The 15,904-nt window shown below is 42.2% G+C and overlaps 1 protein-coding gene and 1 long non-coding RNA gene across 2 annotated transcripts in view; both read left to right on the top strand.

Annotated features, from left to right (window-relative positions):
* Window positions 1-15,904, top strand: part of LOC125763352 (klarsicht protein) — a 161,759-nt gene that overhangs the window by 43,804 nt on the left and 102,051 nt on the right. The window lies entirely within an intron of this gene.
* The window catches only part of LOC125763646 (uncharacterized), a 37,381-nt gene continuing 34,429 nt past the window's right edge, over window positions 12,953-15,904 (top strand). The window contains exon 1 of the long non-coding RNA XR_007418385.1: window positions 12,953-13,729. This is a non-coding gene — a long non-coding RNA (uncharacterized LOC125763646). The remainder of the gene's footprint in view (window positions 13,730-15,904) is intronic.

Genomic DNA, 15,904 nt, shown 5'->3' on the forward strand with positions numbered 1-15,904 from the left:
AAGCTGTGTGACCCCCGGGGGGATCCTTTCTAATTACTGAAACTGTAGCAAGACATTAGAGAAAAGCTTTGTTTTATTTTTTTTGCAAAATACCTGCAGAAAGGCTACCACTTTCACAAATCTGTAAATTCGATTAGGTAGGAGAACGGATACATTTTGTCAGTAGAATAAGGTGATCAGCTAAATAGTCACACTTGCAACAACTGGCGAAGGTGTTGTAACGCGACGCGAAGAAACTGTTTATGACCGGCAGCACTAACTCATCATAAATCACTTACGTACGTTCGCACTGTCTGGTGCGAACGAGATTCCATCCTCCTACAATACCCGTGATCTAATCATGTCTGCTGGAAGTGGTGCACACGGTAGTAATAAATTGTGATTTACTACATCTTACGGAAAAACGTGCCCCAGTGTCGATGTGGTTCGGAGCGATGAACTTCGGAAGTGATTCCGTTTGGAAACAGTGAAAGGATTGAATTAATGCACTTGGTTGCAGCTAGCTGCAAGTACATGCTGGGTGGGAGTGCACCTAACAAATTGTATATTTGGATATTTCAGAGTTGGAGTTATAGTACAGAAATACGGTGTATTTCAATGTTCTCCAATCCAATAGAGGAGCACCCATCATCTTCAATGAGTGATCATAGCTACCATTAAGCGAGGCTTAAGGGCATCTTTACGGAACCGCACCTATATAGGTCGTGATACGCAACGGAAACAACAACACGCTAATAGATGTGCACGTGAAGCCTGTAAATGTATGCCTCCGGTGACCGACTGATTTGAGGTAGTAAATAATAGTTGACGTTTAATTAAAACCAATCGGGCCCTCTGTCTCATCATCTTATTTTCGTTTCGAATGTCGGTGCTGACGTGGTGTTGTGTAGCCGCGAGGTGTTCGAACAAGATGTGGGAAGTTTCTGGAGGGTATTTTTTCCCCTAATAATGATCCCGTAGATGTATGAGGCAATGAGGAAAATGTGTAAACTGTTGAGACGATGTTAAGATGATCATGTTTACCATTACTCATTCAATGTGTACGCTTTTTCTATGAACACTTCCATGTACTCTGGCGAAAATGGCACAGAAACGTAGGAAGATTGTGATGGGAACGAGGACTGCTGATCATGCCATAGAATATTGTAAAAATTATAATGAGAATAATGGTGAAGAGGTGTATTGCATATGAACTATCATTTAATATTTATATACCAAAATATGCGGAAATCTATCTTGATGGCGTTGAAGCTATTATCATCTAAAAATATGTCATCGTATGTAAAATAGATTCAGTCATATTGTACCCCTTGTACATGTACACCGATAAAAGTTGTGATAATTGCATCGACCCAGATTAATGTTCCACATCGTTTTGGTTTGTTGCCTGTTTTTTTTCATATCCGGTGTGCTGCAGGGGAGGAAAGACCCGTTCACTTTATTCTTGTCTCTCCTCGGCACTGTTTTCCTCCAAATTGCAGGGGGTCATTTATGGGGGAATGTAATGTTCGCATCGTCCGGTAGAGCCACCGGTTGCTCTAAAATAATTACACTTTCACTTCCACCATCGCGATTGCCCCGGCTGCTGCCTGGTTGACTTACATACGCACCGTACGTTTGGCCGTTAAATGATAGTAAAGTAGTTCAAGCAGCAGCACCGGTGTCAGCTTGTGTGACGTAGGTGTACCGCACTTTTCGCATCGGCTTTGGTCAATTTTCAACTATTTGCGTATTTCTGTAGGGTTTTGAAGATCTTGAGAGAATCAGCACGATGTACAATGACAGTTTTGAGCTTTCATGGAAGAGCACATCTTCCAGACTTCCAATCTCTATTTATTATATGATATTTGTTAAGAATTTCAAGGATATCAACATCTAGCTTTATTTGCAAAGAAGGTTTTTCCCCACAGATTTCTCATAGAATACTTCTCGATACTACAATATAGTAATTTGGGTTTGAAAGTGTACAATTTTATAGCTTCAAAATTATCACTGATAGTAATATGATCTAATGAAACGTATTTATCATCTAGACCTGAACTGGCGCTTCCAACAACGGGACACTCCTCCATAGGAGTATCTTAATATCTGAAAGATACTTGACGTCCCACGGAGTCTTTTTCAAAGAGAAAAGTCCCCAATATCTATGAGCGGTACTTTGCAAAGAGATTCTATCATGGTGAATAACGAGTGTCGAATTTTATTACGGCTTATCGCAAATGGCCTACGTCTTCTGGGAAAAATTGTATCTGTGGAGCATAAAATACCGCTACATCTCTATGATCCACACTGGTGGGGCAGTTTTCACATATGTTCGCAATTTCACATCACTCGAGGACGGGGTGGGCAAGGTTAACTGAAACGAATGGAAAGTCCCATAAAAATACTATCTCCCTTGCACCTCTTGGGCAAATTGGTACGCTGCATTGCGGGTGCTCTGTAATCGCATATGGACCTTTTATATCTTGGGTAGTTAATTGATCTTCGACACCTTCTTTCGTTCTCCTAACCCGTTCGGATGTTTGTGGGTACAGCGCCAGCGGCAAACACTTAACCCCTTGTTTGGGACCTTATGCGGCTAAATGGAGCCTTTTTTCACGACTTCTTGCTGCCGTCATACTAATCATATGACCATGTATGAGAGAGCAGGTGAAAATCTGTGAAACCGTCACTGGTAGAGGGGGACTTGGCAGAGTGGGCTGGGAAAAATGATTAAAATTCGTTCCAGCTTCGGCGGGCGGCATTTCTTGCTGTCGCACGTCACTTTTATTACATTTCTTGGGTTAGTTTCGGAATTTGAACGTTTCCTCTAAGTATCGCCGGCCTTTAAGTCGCATACTAACCTATCGATAGCGAGATTTGATTGTGAAAACTGTGTAGCACTCCCGGCTCGTCCACTCGAGGGAGTCGTACGGAGTTCAACAAACCAAGTTGCGTGCCGTACGGTGCAAATGTGTCTAAAGTTCGATGTGCCTCCTGATGCGTTTCGAGCCGGGGCACCTTAGTGGAAGGGTGCATTTAGCCAAAAGTAATGTCGTACCACCTAAAACCATTTCTTTAACCTGATCGTTCGGTTGCATTTGTAACGCGCCGGCACAGTGACCATCGGGCTTGGATCGGTACGCTGGAAAGAAAACTGGAAAAACTGTCGTAAATGGTCAATTAAAAGAAACAATTTTTTTCACCCATAGCAACGACCCATACTCGCTTTGGTGGTAGTGATGTGGGCGAGAGAAGGCCACGTTCATGACTGTATGGTTTGGGTGCGATCACGTCCTCCCTCAAGATCGCTTTTCTTTTTTGTTATTGTGGCGTTGGCTTTGCCGAGGGTTTCTTTCTTTTTGTTACGGTGTCTCTTGCTACACGTTGATTCTTATTTGTGAATCATAAAATTTTCCTTGGTTCGTTATAGGTTTGAAGTAGGTCCGTGTTATGTGCGATTTTTCCGACTGAAGATTATTCAAAATCTTTTTTTTTTGTGTATTCTGACATTCAATATCAATGTTGTATCCTATGGTTGTGATGATTGTAAAATAAAAATGAGCAGCACACATTTGTTTGTAAAATTCCTTGAATTAAAGTTCAAGTATGAAAAAAAATTCTTATACTATCCACCTACTATCGATTATGAGTGTCCAGTAACAGGATTCGAGGGGTTTTAGTTGAATAAACGCGAAAAAATCGTGATACATATATAAACGAGCTGCTTGCCTGCATTGAATCAAAAGAAAATTAATCTTTTTTAACCAGTGCGATAAAACACAGCGATAAAAAGTTACCCATCAGCTCGTGTATCAAAACCGCGAACGGTTTTAGCGAACGGTTCCGGAATGAAGCAAAATGGGCAGATAGAAAAAAGAGATGCCGTTGGCGTGTAGGTGAAATATGGTTACATTTAGCGCTCGTGTACCGGACCAATTTGTTGTACAGACACCGGTGCAAGATCGAGTTTTTCAACTCTCGAACGTATTTTTTTTACTTAGTGTTTTATCTTCAAGTAATTCTTCGTTGATTTGGAGCACGTGCCGTAGAGCACCATAGCGCGGTCAGAGAGCCTCAATTGATATTTCATTTTACTGAATAATGGAGACCGGAACCCATCGGTCGGTGTACTGAAGTGACCGGAGGCGTGCGGCTCTCGTCTAATAGATGCAGTATTGATTCGATTTACGCCTTGGTTTTGGGAGTCTGCATTAGTGTTTTCTGTACCTTACCTGTAAATCATGCGCTTATTTTAATAGCCATAAAAAATTCCGAGTCAAGAGGGAGAGAGAGTCTTCATCTCTCACGAGGTGATCATGGTACAATGAAAAGGATGCGAAAGTAGATCCATGAGTAATGGACTGAAGGTGTTGACTTAATATTTGGCAATGCGCATTGGTTGAGTGATGCTTCATAGTGCAAATAAATTCACACACGCCCGTACAATTGCACCGCGAGTGAAACACATTTTAGGCGGCGATTTATGATTGCGAGACTTCAGAAACGTTTTCCAAATGAAATTTCAATTAGAGTTTGGAGATGTTTTCCCTTCTTCGTTTGGAAGCTTCTTTGATTCCGATGTTTTCATTCATCTTCGCGGTGTGAAAGGTTCCAATCAACGATACAAAATTACTGAACGATAGAGTGCGAACGTGATTTGACGATTGACGCATTCAACACGAACGGCCGGTTGTTGATGCGATTTTGGAGATAAAAGAACATTTTTTCCTAAATCAACTCACAGACATTCTCCCGGATGAAGGTAAAATACGTTTTGCAGGTTACCAAGTTTTGAGTTTCAAGCTCACTTTCCATTCGGGATTTAGTGTAGATAGGGAAAGAAGTTCATGATCACGTGTTGTGGCGTTGTTCTGTCATGTAACGGAGCAATGTTTATAATGCATGGCGGTGGTTGGGGTGTGTGCAACTCCAGTGTCCTGGTCCGTTCCGATCTGATAAAGGGCACAGTGTTGACGGGAGTTGTTTGTATCGATGAAACCTGTTGCTCGTTGAAGCTTCTGTCCATCTCTGTGTAGGGAACTTTCGCCTCGGAGGAATTTTTAATCGTTTTTCATTAATCCGACACTTGTCAATCTTGCCGATCGTCATGTGGCGTGTCTTGGCTACACCGTCCCGAGTATGCCTTCGGGGGATGGATTGATAGGGTTGATACCGTTTGAAACGGGGCGCTTTGCTTGCGGTGTTGAGTTAGAATAGGACGAAGAAGGAGGGAACCTCATCAACGGAACACTGGTTCGATTACGCTCCTGAACCCCTGGAGGTGATACTTTTCCTTGCGTGTGTTTTGCTCAACCAACCTAACCTCATCTCGACGACTAAGGGTGATTGCATTCATGTTCTACAAGACACCCTTCCGGGCCTGTATCTACTCCGTCACTCCAGGGGTATCACGAAGAATTAGAAGGTACCGAGATTTCAGAGTCTGAGTCTGTGGCACGTGTGGAGATGCGTGTCTAAACTGGTCACTGGCCCTGCCTTTCTGGTGGCATGAACAAGCTTAGAAAGAACGAGAATATGATTATAACAAGATGAAACAATCCCAACACTAGCAACAATCGTTGCCCACCTGCGGGACTAAAGCGGGATCCCGGCTGGTGATCTTGTAGCTTTCCAACAGAAAACGAAACGGTGTAGACAATTACGAATCAATTTTAAGTCTTCCTTCTGCAACGACCGGTTCATGGAGATAGTTTCAGATGCGTACAGCGCTATACTCTTCCAAGATAAAGAAGCATTCCACCCTGCTGAAAATATACCCTGCGGATAGATAGGTCATTTCATTCAAAAGAGAGAGAGAGAGAGAGAGAGAGAGAGAGAGAGAGAGAGAAATGAAGAGCAAGAGAGAGAGAAAGTGGAGGAACATGACGCATCTTTTGGAGGCGGCACACGGCGCAGATTGCTTTTTAGGTGTTTGATAATGTTTTGATAGCGAGCGCCTCCGTAAGAGGGTGCCCCTTTCGCCGAGAGTGCAATAAGCAGGTTTGGTAGCTTCCAACCATAATCAAGCAAATGCGTTTTGTAGAACAACATACACACGCACCACTATGGCGGTGTCTTTGATTTGGAATTACAAGGAACATCAAGATGAGCGTTATTTCTTAAGAGATTTGTTGGAATTAAAACGGTTCTCCCTGAGGTCATAGCAAACGGCCTTCAGGTAAATGGTAGGTTATCTACGTTTCTAAAAACCGTATAGAATATCGAACAATTCTCTACTCAGAAGCAGTTTAGTACGTATCTCTGGTGTGTTTTCCCGTTGAGTTCCGTTCAAGTTCTCTGTGCAGTTTGTTGAACTCCAAGAATTCCCAATATCTTGATGTCCTGATTTTATGGTCTCAACGGTATTTAACCGATATCGATGGTAGCGTGCATTAACTAACCCACCCGAAAAAGCATCTCTAGATCTAACGCGCGTAATCCCTTTTTAGATTCACGGAAAGGGGACGTAAATAAACCTCCTCTGCGGACGACCTTTGCGTTGCCCTTAAAAGCAGTAAGAAATGGTTTCCGATAGCATCTCCGAAATCGTCTCGTGAAAGGGAGAATGCCTCCGCTGATAATGATGCCACAGTAATAGGGTTTGAGCCGTTCTCTTTCGTGTACACTCTGATTATGTGACACTCAAGCTATACTTCCCTTTTATGCAGGGCCTCCACAATCATGAGGATGACTGAAAGTTAGTGTGGATGCATGCGCGTGCATATTAAAGGAAAAATGGTTCAAAATTTGCTTTTCATTCAATACGCAAGCTTCAGCCCTCCTCCTGTTCAAACTTAAGCATAGCTCCAAAAAGGGCTCGGGCGCAAACGCTTGGACCCTTTCCCTTTAACTGATTGTTTCCCGTCGCTTTGGTGGGCTGTTGTGGTTTGTTTGGTTGTGCGCGTAGCATTGGAGAGAGGCATGATTTGCGTTTCATTTGGTTAGTTGTCCATCATGGGCCGTGGGTTTGCGTTTTCTCTGGACCGAACAACCGTAATGAATTGTTATCTGGCGGTGGTTGTGAAAGATGGTTTCATCATCAGCATCACCACCATCTCCAGATACAGCAGGCGTAAAATAAATGCATGAGAGTAAGACCGATACCACCGCATGACGGCTTGGAAGTGATTGTGTGGACATTACAATGAGCGTGTTATTCAAACATTTTCGTCCTACGAATCTTCGCCATAGTGCGTAGATGGTCAGTACACTAACGATCGAAGCAAAAGAAAAAAGGTACAGCTGAAAAGGTTCAGACACGACAAAACAGCACACAAAATGCACAACAACTGCATCAGGGATGATTTACGGGACTTTTGGTGTTTCGCGTCAGTTGTTGAACGAATTCAGGCACGATTTGTTTTCGGCTTTCCTCACCCCTTTTTTCAATTTGACAGCTATTGAACGTCAAACGGGAGGAGGTTTCGGCAAAGAAACCTAAATTACACGAATTGGGAGTAAGAAAATAATAACAATGGAATCCCGTTGCATGCACAGTAGGAAGGCGTTGGGTGGTTTGGTTAAGTTCAAGAGATATGTGGGCTGATCGAAAAAAGGGAAAATATTATACTGCTGGCCATACACCTTGCTGACATCTAGCAAATGGAATTGAATAGTTGCTACCAAACTTAGCGTTGGAGGTAACAATTCAAACGAACCAATTTGATGCGTTTTTTCTTCCTTCGCTGGACACAGCTGATTGACAAGCTCCACCGTTCCATAGTGGTAAAGCGTGAAAAATTATCATTGCTTTAAGAGTTGCGGTAAAACGGTAAATACATGTTTTCTATCAGCCCTTTTCGTGCAATTCCACCGCTGGAATGGAGCATGGTGGAAATGATTGTCTTAACTCACCATGGAGCAGGGTCATTTCTTGGAGACTGCGTTCATCTTAGGAAGACAATCATCCTTTCCCTGCTATACTCGTCGGTTAGTTTTGACCGTCTCTATTGGTCGTTATTAATTTGTTGCCTATCCCTTTCATCCTGGACGATTCCAAGCCGTGTGGTGCATACGTGCAAGAACTCACAAAGCGCTCTAACGCCGCGAAATGATGATCACAGCACATGATGACAACAGAAAAAACCCCATTTTTTAAAGAATGGATCTCCCCATAGTCTTCACGGTTCGTTCGTTCAGCATCAAAAGGTGATTTTCGACAACAACCGAGAAGCCCTTTGGTACAGCAATCAATCATCGTTGGTTTCTGTGAGTGTGGAAAAAATATCATTTTTTCTGGTGGCCCTTCACAAGTACTCTGTACCTTTTCGTTGGATGATTTCCTTCATTTAGAAAGAAAAATAAGATTATACCATATTTATTCCCTTGCGATAAGTAATTGGAATTGCCTTTTGACTGAACGGAATTCTTTGTTTTTTTTGTTCAATGCATAGCGGTTATTAGTGTGAACAGTTGTTATGACACCAGTGTGATTGGATCCTCCTTTTAAGGGAATTTTTCCTTGAGTCGATTAGCGTTTAATATACCGTTGTTTGTAATCGTTTGGAAGGTTTAACGAGCTTAAATGAGATGCTGTTTGTGGTTGCGACTAAACGGATAGTCTTGCGATTTTGTTTTTCTATTTATGGTGCCTTATATTCGCTCATAGTCAAGAGCCCCAAATATTCATTTTAGCTCATAAATGAGCGCGTTTTTAATCCGCTATTAAAATTTGAAACATGCCACTATAACAATATTCATTTCGAACTCATAATATCCTATCTCTAACGGGTCCCACCGGACGTTTGCCGTTGTTGGTCTAAGTGCATCCCTTATCTTTGCAAATTAATTAAATAAACAAATTGCTTGGTAAAGACAGCTTAAGATGCTTTCCTTTTTTATTTTACGCTGAATACCGATCACCATATATTCTTCTGGACCGATGAAAAGGGAAACAAACGTGCGAGAAACGAGAAACAGAAGCACAAATGTGTGATCATAAACATATGTTGCGCATAAAACGAGAAACATCCCTGTGTGGATTGTTGGGACGAAGGTGGAAAAACTTGATGCGCGCACATGAATGATCATCGGTGCAGCACCAACGGAATTTTCCATTGCGTTTGATGGAAAAATTGAACGCTCGATCTGCATCATCGGTCAGTGCATGTAGTGCCGGTTGGTATGGAACAAATAGCATTTCTCCACTTCCTCACTGACCACTGTGAGCACTTCGCTCTTGGGTGTTATATCCCTCATTCAATTGCCGTACGTATAAAGATTTTCCCACTTTTCCACCGGCCCGAACCAGCAGCTGTATTGTGGGGTGTGAAGTTGAAGGAAAAATAGTGATGGTATGCGCTTGTATGATTTAGGTTAAAGATGATGCGCCCCTTGCATGGGATTGGGTAGAAAGGCAGGACGCTGCGTTCATCGAACACTTTTCCAGCGTAAACGGCTTGGGAGATTGTTGAAAATGGAGTTCTACTTTTGCTTCGCACCTTTCAATCGGGTTGGGGGGTTTTTCTTCGATCGATTGTGCCTTCCTCTTTCCTCTCACGCTTCCATTTGCTTCTTTGCCTTCAGCACTATGCTCGTGATCCAATTTTGAAACTCCTTTCTGTAGCTGTGTTCATTGTAAATGTGAGTCTTTGCGCTTCCGAAGACAGTGGGGGCGTTAAAGATGGAAAGATTTTTCGCCAATGGCGGCAGCCTCGATCTCATCACCCATCCCCTACTGCAGTTCAGCTGCTCGATCAGCTTTTGCTTTCACAGTTTCGTTGTCTTCTCCGGCTCGGGTTGCACATATGTTACTGCTGGCGGGTGAATATTTTGGCAATCTTTTAGTTCGCTCTACCTTCTTTCCGCGAGTAAAATGGTAGCTTTCTGACAACGTTTGTTTTTCTTTCTCCTGTGGTTTGGTTTAAATCTAAACCGGTTTTAAAGATTGTTCTAGTACTGCCCATTAGAAAGGGAGGTCGTTTTCGGATGGGATCGTTCGCCAAGGTCTTGGGTAGCGCTTCAAGAGGAGGCAATAAATTGTGTGTAGGTCTCGTGTTTTTTTTTTGCGTGCGTGTTTTGGGTCGGGTCGTTTGTTTTATTCACGTTATTGCACCAGGTTGGAATAACGTCTTGAGATGGCCGATTTTGCTCTGTGTAGGGTTTGTCATGCTAAGTCAGATTTGTTATGTTAAAATTATCGAAAAATACGACTGAAATTTGTGAAAATTGTAGATATTGATCTATTAATCAAATTAGTACTGTTTTTGACGATTTTAGCCTGCAGCAGGAGTTCTCTGTGGTTCCCAATTGAGCACCATGTCCATTCCAGTGACATTACGCTCCCCAACGATTTTACGGACTGTGTCGACCAGTGTCATTTTGGACATAATATTAAGAAAATGATAATACTTATTTTTGAAAATCAGTACAAAACTAATGTTAAACCCTGCATATGTATGGCAAGACAGGTCGAGACGCTTTCGTTAAAGGTCATATTTAAGGAAGAAATAAAGAAGAAGCTGTATTTTATTGGGGTGTATTAGTGACGATCAAATCTGCAATAGATAGCGGTTTTGTCTGCAATCAATTAACTTCACAAATAAAAACTCCAGTATAGGTTTGGTTTTTCTTCGTTTTCCTTTCTTAACTTCACGGAAGATAACCTTCCCCCTTTCTAAGTGGTATGTGATGTTTCATGTGTCGCTTCAGATGCCTCCATTCCCGTTCGTTCGTTTGCTTGAAATTGTGAAATTATGTTGGTCATCGGTAAGCTTGCTTCGTGAAAGCTTCCATGACTTAATTGTGGAATGTTCTAGAAGCGTGGATGTGGTTTTTTGTCGTACTGGTTTCATTAATTGGTGCATAATTTAGATAAGAGTGAATGCAAAATGTGTTCGAACCATTCAAAGCATTGGGGGGCTTATTTTGGACAAAGGTGCAACACATGCACCTTGCTTGGACCGTGTTCGGATACATAATGCCAACGCTCTCTCGAACATTCAATGAACCATTGAGAATTGGTTGTTTCGGTATCGTTCCAAACACATGAAACCCCGTATGATGTGCTTCAACGGGTTTATAAAATAAAATCAAGTAGTGTCAAAAAAAAAAAATAGTTTAAACAAAGTAAATACTCCACAACCGTCCGTTTACGATCACTTCTTCCTTTCGCTTTTTTGGGGTGTACTTTTTGTGTGCTGGCTGAACTTTTGGAAATCCACTACCGGATGATCGTACCATTGCGTAGTAAATTTCGGCATTGTGTCGGTGATACCTTTCCACGAATCCACGAGGGCCCACCGGAAACCAACCGGAACTGAGCAGACAACGAGTTGAGCGTAAGACGAACGACGAACGCGCACGGTCCACCCTGGATGTCAATGTCACCTTCTTAACGGCGTTTTTTTTTGTTTTCTTCTTCAAAGGAAGACACCCATCCCAGACACCCCCACCAAATGACAAACGGTCACTATGCTTTGTCCAAACGATTGTTATTACGTGCGAAGAAATCTGTGTAATTAACAAAAGCCTTTCGTTGGGATTGTTTCCACCAGGGCGTGTGGGTGGGTGGTTGGGATAGGCAGGGGAACGTGTCAACATAATTTTGAATGGTCGCCTCGTGTGTAGAAAGATTAGCGTCGGATGTAAAGCGGCGACATTTGAAAGAGAGTGAAAATACTGCATAGCTAAAGGTGTAGCACACATGGAGACTTTCCTTTTTGTGTCTGTAACTGTAACCATGTGTAGCGTTTTGGGGTGTTTTCCCTTTAAGAATAGGTTACGCATAGGCGAAAGAGCAAAACAAAACAAAAAATGTCCCCCAAAAACTCAAGCGGACAAGGGTGAAATGCGATCTCTGTGCAATGAAAAACCTTCCGTAAACCACTGTCTGGGTTTGCTACTGAAAATAATTCGTTCGAATGGGTAGGTTTTCTTGGGTTTGTTATTTTCCCCTATCAAACATACATGTGTACACATATGTGTCTGCGTGTTGTTAGGTGAGAAATTTAGAAGCTGTGAACAATAAAAACTAACCGTTTTTGTGTGTCGTTTTGTTTTCTCTTGTATTTTTTTTCTTTACAGGTAAGTTGAATAGCTGGGAGGGAAGATCTTTCGTTTTATGAGTGACGATACTATTGAGGATGACTGTGAGTATGTGACAAGTTTTCTAATTTCATTAAGCAAATGAAGGAATGGGGTCAGTCCTGAAGGAGGAGCATGCTTGATGGCTGGAATCTATTTTGAACTTAAGGAAAATTTTTAGAAGAGAAGCGATCACCGAGTCACGAGACTCTTGGACCATTGAAGAAATTTGTGACAAGGGATTTATAAAATAATGAGATTAATTTATTTGTTGTAGAGGTACAATATACATAGTATGTGGTATCTATTATTATATGGCCTTTTTTGCAACATAAAAGTTATTTTCGTTCGCACTGTATCCTCGACACGCGCCTTCTATTTGATGAGAGTGAATGATTTGTTTCCTTCTCACTAACATAACTGCTCGAAAATATTGCTCACTGCTCGAATACTCCCTTCACTTGTGAGAAAACTGTGTGTTTCTCTTTCTAACCATATGCTCAGCACGTAACTATGGACCAGCAGTATGGACAAAATACGAATAGTTTTTCGAATATATGCTCAAATATTGCTAGCTCTATCTCTTTTACGCGTTCATTGATGTCTCGCTGCTTCTGAACTGCTACTCGAGCGAGTTACAGACTCTCCACTCGCAAACAAAACGCTCTCTCATTGGGAGACTTGGGCACACGAATCCACCGGCGTAGGGGAAACTTCACAGCACGTTTTAGCCATTTTATTCGTTACCTTTCTCGCGGTTACACGCGTATCTGTGTCGCGCTTTTGAAGAAAAATCTCGCTAGCTCGATTGTTTTCTGTTTTCATTTTCCTTCCGGTGTGTTTAATTTTCCGCGCAAGTCGATTATCTCCGCTAAATAATTCCTAGCAATAGAGGAGGAAACAACGATCAAGGCTGGAAGTTTTGTTTTGGAGTAAAGGGTGTAAAGGGTTTTGGGTGGTGCCTCCTAGTGCCTTATTGTTCCGTGTTTGATACCTACCCCAAAAAATTCTCATACATACGGTTTCGGTGCCGATTTTAGCCCAAATTTCTATGCTGGATTTGTGGAAGAAGAATTACAAAAAAAGCCTATAACGAAGCTGTGTTACGCAAAACCGAGCGATAAATCTGCGTGTGAGAAGGATATTGGTGATGATCGTGGTGTATCTATACCGTTTTTTTAGGTGAATGTTCTATGTTCTGTATGAAATTGCGTGAAACCGATTCTCTCGGATGATTTTGTCCGATCGGAAAGCTATTAGCGTGTTGCTGGTTGCTGTTTGAATGATTTGTTCGTGAATTCACTACGGCTTAGTGTACTTGAGGATAGAGAGAGAGGATAGCGTGTGTGCCTTATACGTGTGAAATACCTTCGAAGTCAACAGCCTTCGCCCGCCAGAAGGGCCTTCAGATAAAGTTGTGCAAAAATAAATACACAAACCGGGCGAGTGTGTGAGTTTGCGTCCGAATGTGCGTTGTGAGAGAGATCATTTTCGTTGCGTTTGCATGAATGGTTTTTACCGCTGGCTAGTGTAAAACGAGAAAGAGAGTGGATAAAGAATATTTTAAAATAGAAAATCCGTCCCAGCAAAAAATAAATAAAAAGGGTGCTCACTATTCGGAGTAAACGACTAAAAAGGTCTGAAAAAGGAGCAAAACTTCACACACAGGCACGGGAAAACAGCGAAGGGCGTTTTAGCATTTGAACCGGCTCAGTGGCAGAAGGTGAGTGTGTGGGGATGCAGGCAGAAGGACGAGACAGACGGGTGTCTTCGGCAAGACGGGAATGATATAAATAACAAACCACGCGCGATCGCGTCTCTCTGGTTCGACATCTTGGAGGATGAACTGTTGAAGGTTTTACTAAGCATCCCGTGAGTCAAACTCACAGAGCAATAGGGCCTGCAATGATGCGAAAGCCAGAATGAATAAGTGTATGTGTCGGTCGAGTGGCGGATCGTGTAAATGTGAGGAATTTTTCGCCGAAATCGGTGGCCTCGATCACGACTCACACGCAAGAGAAACATGCAACACTTGGGCTTACCGTTTTATCTTCCCTACCATCCCTTAGCGAATGACAGTGTGTGCGTGTGTGCTTCCAATACTCTTGAGGCAATTTTTGGGGAGCATCAACGCAACTCCAACATTGAAGTTTGCTGCCGTTTTACGATCCAGTTCGAAGGATCTAAGAGGACTTCGATTCGGGCATAAGCGAGGCAGAACGAAAGGCACCGAAGATCTTGCCAGCCGGCAAAAGAATACGTCCAAAAGCATTAAAACCACGAAGGAAAAGGGTGAATGTGTTTGTCCCTGAGCGTTCCACCAGTTTGAGCGGTTAAGTGTGCGCGCGTATACAGTCGCGTGTTGCTCCACATCATGCAAGGCGTTGCGTGTGTATGTGAATTCGCGAGTAGGCAGCATACTTTGCGAAACGTGCCGGCTATTGAATAAGCCTACAGTAAACATGGACGAAGGGCAACCTTTGCCAAATGGCGATGGAGATGAAGATGGAGTTGTTGAAGTCTTATTATTATTTTGTTGGGGCCTCAGGTCTGAAGAACGTTTTAGCATACGGATCGAACTTCTGGTGGAGCTCTTTTCGGTTAGTTCTTCTTTCATATTTTGAGGCTGTTTAAGAGTGAGGTCTTGCAAATATATAAGCGAAAGAGGAGTTCGAACTATGTTTGTCGATCAGGTTTCAGCACCGAGTGGACCTGAAAATCAATCCTTTTTCAAGGAACTTATATACCGGTTAGAGGAGTGTACCAACTGTTCTGTTGTATATACGCTGCAACTGGGGAAGAAATTCTTATTGATTTAGGATCACGTACCATCAAACTTCACGACAAGACAGGTTCTGTTGTTTTCTTATTTTGATTCTTTCGTTTCGGTGTTTTTTTATCACTCAGAATAGACTTGCCGCAAAGAAAGTTATGCTGGAAAGGCGTTCAGAAAAAAACCAGATGCATTGTTGAAGGTTTTGTTTTGTAACCAGTTCATGGCATAACGGGAATGTAGATAAGAAAATGCAGCACTTTTAAAGTGGTAGACGTGGTTCAGTTTCGTTTTGTTAACTGAGCATATGAGTCAACTCTTATCGCGTCCGATAATGTGTATTTGGTGACAACTTCAGTTGAAATAACGGAAGGGTTAAAATAGCGTTAATAACGTTAAAAAAATCTTTAAAAAACCGCATTTTTCCAGTTTTTTTGTTAGTTGATTCTTTCATTCTGCTTTATTTGAATGAAATTCAGTACTTTCATTCAAATTATTTCTTCTACTCTGTTCCCCGTTTTCAACGCGTCAGTCTTGTGACGCGTCATAACTACTGAGCGTTATATCAATTAATTAAATAATAAGGTCTGCTAACGCTTCGTTGCTTTTAGATTACGTCTAGTTCTCCCGTTCTGAAAATGCCGGAAATGAAACGCTAATTGTGCTGATAAAATATTCCTCTATCTGCATACATCACTCCAGCCGAAGGAATATTAAATGTACCTTCCATCGCGCGTATGTAATCATAGTGTGCAACTATGAACCGTTGTGATCGGACCCCTAGTTCAACCAAAAACCATAACAGTAGAGTGTTGAAAATAAAAGGGTTATATACGCTTCCAGTGAGGGTTGTGTTCAGCTTGGTTCCACCTGGTACGCAAGCAGTCTCTCAGTTTTGGACAGTGTTTGAAGTCTGTGAAAGATGACCAACAGAAGGGATTCATTGGTGCTTACAGGCAGCTGGTTGGTTGAGTAGGATTTGTCGGATTTTAGATCATGCGATCATTCATTCTCTTATTCTTTTGCGGTGTATCATCGCTTAGGTTCGTGAAACAGTTCTTGTAATGCATGTTGTGTGTACCACACGTTACAAACTTATCGATAAACGAAAGCGAAACTGTTGCC

The sequence above is a fragment of the Anopheles funestus genome, chromosome 2RL, assembly GCF_943734845.2.
Source record: "Anopheles funestus chromosome 2RL, idAnoFuneDA-416_04, whole genome shotgun sequence".
Classification (NCBI taxonomy): Eukaryota; Metazoa; Arthropoda; class Insecta; order Diptera; family Culicidae; genus Anopheles; species Anopheles funestus.